Source organism: Mytilus californianus, unplaced genomic scaffold (assembly GCF_021869535.1).
Source record: "Mytilus californianus isolate M0D057914Y unplaced genomic scaffold, xbMytCali1.0.p SCAF_4, whole genome shotgun sequence".
NCBI classification, from domain to species: Eukaryota; Metazoa; Mollusca; class Bivalvia; order Mytilida; family Mytilidae; genus Mytilus; species Mytilus californianus.
In genome coordinates, this window is record NW_026262690.1 from 1,721,428 (window position 1) to 1,726,880 (window position 5,453).

A 5,453-nucleotide genomic window follows, 5' to 3' on the forward strand; every position below is an offset into this window, starting at 1 on the left:
CATATTGCACAGCTCATTGAATTACTGTCAATAAATTAGTGCATTGTACAGTTGTATTATACTTCAACCTTGGCCTGAAAAAAGTATAGGATATCTAGGGACAATAAAAATCATAAATCAGAAGACAAAACCAATATTGTGGATTCATTTATTTGAGAAAAACTTGAATTTTCGTGGATATTTGATTTCGTGGTTTTGCCAAAGTCTGCATACATTTCTATACAACATTTGTAATCGTTGGACATTGGAATTCGTGGTTCCCAGGTAGACACGAAACCACAAAATATTGGTATTCAGGAAATAATAATGAAACCACAGCATTTGGAATATCTTCTCTACATGAAAATAAAGGCAACAGTAGTATACCGGTGTTCAAAAGTCATAAATCGATGCTTTGAATTTGTGAAACAACTCTTTGAAACAATTCATTTTTACATAACATTTTACTGTGTATTTTTCTAATTTAAAAAAAGAAAAGCATCAGTAATTTTTTCATAAACAATGGTATTAATAATGTTCATATATAATCAAGACAATAGAGGCTCCATGTACTCGTTTTCGAGCTAGAGAGCAAATTCAGTCCAAAAAAACATCTTTTCCCGATATGTTACATCAGCAACGTCATTGCATTCCCTGTAACTGTATCGCATGCTCTTATTGTTTTCAAAAGTGTGTAATATTGCTTTCGTAGATTAAGAAGTATATCTGATCTTTTTCAAAGTCATTTTAATTTTACTCTTTTTTTTCTCATTTGTTATATATTTATTTTTTTCTAGAAAATGTGTGTATTTTTTACATGAAAAGAGAGACAAAACAAGTATATAAATAAAAACAATAATAATGTTCACTAGGTTAGGGTATTTTTTATTGTCTATCGGTTAGAAAATTTATCAATTGTTAATTTTACGGATAACTGCTCTTTTGCTTTTTAAACTATTGTCTTTGATATATACCAATACATTCAGGTGACATATAACACGAAAAAAGAAACTTCTCATTTTACATTTATGTAAATCAATGTTTCACGAACCGGCACTATTCTTTAAACAACAATTTCTTTGGCATGATCGGTCATCAAGACAAATTGGTACAATGGGACTTGTAAAACTGACAATTACAATTTCATTTTGGATATTTATTGTAAACGGTATGTACAATTTAAAATGCTACATACCAAATATTTTTAAAAAGCGATTTATAAACATTTACAACATGAGATTATGCTTATTCATTTATCAATTGGTATTGTAGAATTGAAGCAAATATAGGTCTGGAAAAAAACATATAAGTGCTTTCTCTACTTTTCCTTTTATGTTGTACCTGAGGAAAAAAACTGGGGGGCATTTATGCATTGTTCATTTTTGTAGTGAATAATTATCTTAGTTACCTTGAATATCGAAAGAAATTTTCAAATGTCATGATGATGAAACTTGTTTATTTTACAAATGTTTATTTTCTTTTTATTGTCAATGGAGTCGTTATGTTTACAATGATAGAGTTTAGTTACAATTTTATCATTTAAGGGTCTTGTCCTTTTGAATACTACCAGTGCTCTGAGTTCCTTGATTTGTGTTGTCCTGATGGCTACAAATGTACTGGTAATACTTCTTGTGTAAAGAACCTGACATACACAACCTCATCATCAGGAGGGTAAGTCAAGTCTAATCATTCCGCATTTTTTTCTTTATTCATTATTTATCAATTTTTAAGTCCTGTACCAAGTCAGGAATATGGCAGTTGTTATCAAATAGTCCGTTTCTATGTATGTTGGTCGTTTGTTTTTGTTCCAGTTTAGTGTTTCTGTTTTTTCGTTATTTTCCTCTTATAGTGTATGTGTTTCCCTCGGTTTTGGTTTGTGATCTGGATTTGTTTTCGCTGAATCGATTTATGACTATTGAACAGCGGTATACAACTGTTGCCTTTATTAAAGATCAGACGAAAATGAAAACATGAAATCTTTGTTTTGTATACAATAATTCAATATACAAATGAGCAATAATCACCATCACCATCACCAGCAGTATTAACAACACACACACACACACACACACACACACTAGCATAATTATCATCATCAATTTAATTAATTCTATAAATACTGTATAAAATAAATCAGTGGAAATTTCTTAACTATATCACAATTATTTAATGTAGTCTGAAGCAAATCCATGGTTTATATTTACTTTTCGTCCGTTTAACCCTATTTATATTATATTTATTACTAGGGCCATTGCTGGTGGCATTTTAGGCGGCATAGTTTAATAGCACTCGTATGCAGCTGTATCTCAGCGGCTGTTAGATGTAAGTTTCTGTGTATTTTTCAAAAGTTTTAAAAGTTTGTGAGTTGTTTAAAACAAAAAAAGCACATGTTATAAGACACTGTTACGTTAGAAATATTTGTGCAAAAAAAGTATTTGGGTTTTATACGCACTGTTTTTATGTAAGTGACTTTGTATATATTTTGACAACAAGTAATATTGATAAACCCAACCTGATATATATATATCTCATAGAACAGCAATCAATAAATAGTCAAGTAATCATTAAAACAAACTTACGCGAGCTAAAATGTAATGACTGAGTCAGCCTTTCATGTCAAAATGTGTGGTGATAAAAAATTTGGAGTGTGCAAAAGCAGAGATAATTAATCAACTAGAGACCGAAACTTAAAAGATATTCATAAATAGAAAATTAGTAGGACTTCCAGTAACATATATAAAGATTCACCGTTTCAATTTCTTATGATTTACTATTTTCTCCTTTACAAATCGCACAGTGATGTATAAATACATATCAAGATGAGAATAAAGGCCATTGTTAATCCTAATATCCAGTAATATTTTTTCCAGCAAAGTCATAGTTCTACGGAGAAAAATAGTCGGCGGAAAGACCAAAGCCAAGGATCAATTACCAAACTAGATTACGCTACCCATATGGCAGCAAAATACCGCTACTGAATAAAAAAAACACTTCCGGGTATTATTAACTTGTATAACCTATGTATATTATCACAAATTGAATATAAAAGTACTTGTCTCGTACATTATTTGAATCTGATCTTTTCGAAACTTGTTATTTTATTTTGATGCAAAGACATTCTTCAAAGAGATTAAAAAAAAATAAAACCCTACCAAGGGAATGTTGATTCATAACATTTGGTTATCGGGGGAAAGGGTTGTTTGGGGTGGGTTTGTGGGTAGGCGGCTAGTTGAAATCCGTTTTTTTAAATTTATTTGTTTTATTTTCCTTTACTATATTCGTTACTATTTTGGTATTTTGATATATGTTCACTCAAATGATTTAGCTATTTTTTAAAGAAATAATCTTTAATATTTGAATGAAAAAGAGACGAAAGATGCCACAGGGACTATCAAGATTCGTAAGTCAAGAAAGAACCGATAACTTCATGGCCATAAATCTAAAACGCCGAAAAAACAACATTCAATATAACTTTTACATTTTATCAATAAATACGCTTTCGGTTTATTTCAAATGCATACAAAAGCCTTTAGGTTTAGAACTGATGACAGCACCTGTACCAAAAGTAAGCTTCTCTATTCTCAACATAGAGAAGGTAGCACCGATAATTAAATTCCAAACTTCCAAGCGATCACAAAGCATATGTAAGGTCAAAATTTGTTTTATCTCATCAATACATCCACCAAAGTCATGCTGGGATTAAAAGAAAACAATTAAAAACGTGTCTTAATCTAAACGAAAAGCAAACAATACCGGAAGGACATTCAAACTCATAAGTCGAAAATAAACTTACAACGCCATGGCTAAGAAAGAAAAGATAAACAACAGGTCACAAAACACAACATAGAAAACTAAAGACTGAGCAACACGAACCCCACAAAAAACTGGGGGTGATCTCAGCTGTTGCTAGGGCGTTATAAGCAGTTTATTACAATTTTCCCCACCTTAGCAGCAATATACCAACTTCACCTGCATATGGGATATACATTTCCCAACTCATTCGGTATTCAAGAGCTTGCAGCTGCTACTCAGACTTTATAAAACGTCACAATTGTTTGAGCAGAAAGTTGATTAGCTAAGGTTATGTCAAAGAACTCTCGTCCTGTTTCTAAAAAAGTTCATTGGAAGATACCGATACCTTGTTGATAAATATTCCGTATCAACTGTACAAAGAATACATGATGGTCTTGAAGTATAGATTCTATGAACTGACGTTGTTTATCATCTTAATTACGTGTTAAAGTCACCTTTTTTGTCCTTGTATATTTTTTTTATCTTTTCTGTTTATCCATTTTTTGATTATATACCTATGATTGATACATCCCGCCATTGTGTTATTGTGATATGGTCAATTTTGAGTTATTGTCTTTCATTTTTGCATATGTTATTTCTCTATATGCCATTTTGTCTTTCTTTGTTGAAACAGTTATTTGATTTTATAGAGATTAATTAGAAATAAGAAGATGTGGTATGAGTGCCAATGAGAAAACTCTCCATCCAAGTCACAATGTGTAAAAAGTAAACAATTATAGGTCAAAGTACGGCCTTCAACACGGAGCCTTGGCTCACATCGAACAGCAAGCTATAAAGATTATATTACAACGTTGACTGCTGTGCCGCGATTTTTGACGTTTTTACCTATTATGTCTGTTTGTTTTGCTCACACATTGTTTGTCAATTTAATGGGATTCTATGCGACTGTCATAATATAGGGAGATTTAGGTAGCTATAAAACCAGGTTTAATCAAATATTTTCTAGAAAAGGAAATGCCTGTATCAAATAAAGGCAACAGTAGTATACCGCTGTTGAATAGTCATAAATAGATTTAACTGAAACAAATCCGGGTCACAAACCAAAACCGAGGGAAACACATCAACTATTAGAGGAAAACAACGGAACAACATTAACACTGAACTGCTACAAAAACAAACGCCAACATACATAAAAACGGACTATTTGATAACAACTGCCATATTCCTGATTTGGTACAGGACATTTTAACAAAAATGGTCTGATATTCTTCTACACCTTTTTTGTTGGCGTTTTTGTTAGCTTAATGTGTATGTTTGTTTATATTTTTATGTCAGTTGTGTTTTGTTTATGATGCATGTTTACACAGTTTTGGCTGCTAGATCTTAACTATTGTCACATTAACCTATTATGTCTAATTGTGGTTGCTCACCAAATTTTGTCAATATGACGGAACCGTAAACCGTAAACCGGAGTGGCCGGAAAAAACCACCAACCGTTGATAGGAAGACTGACAACTCTAGTCAATAATGATTCTATTTGAGTCCAAAATTGTAATTATAACCTTTAACAAACTGTTAATGTCATTGTCTACATCATACATTTTTGTACCTTAATTTAACTTCCAATGGCGACTTCTAAAAAGGAGTAATTTTTATTTACAAAACCATTTATTGTTAAATTATTGATCCTTATAATTATGTGCAGTTGCATTTAAAGCCAA

The 5,453-nt window shown here is 31.5% G+C and overlaps 1 long non-coding RNA gene across 1 annotated transcript; it reads left to right on the top strand.

Moving 5' to 3' along the window:
- The first annotated feature begins 1,008 nt into the window (after positions 1–1,008).
- Positions 1,009–3,057, top strand: LOC127737266 (uncharacterized). Its single transcript, XR_007999326.1, has 4 exons — positions 1,009–1,147; positions 1,524–1,650; positions 2,226–2,301; positions 2,850–3,057. It is a non-coding gene; the product is annotated as an uncharacterized LOC127737266 (long non-coding RNA).
- The last annotated feature ends 2,396 nt before the right edge of the window (positions 3,058–5,453 follow it).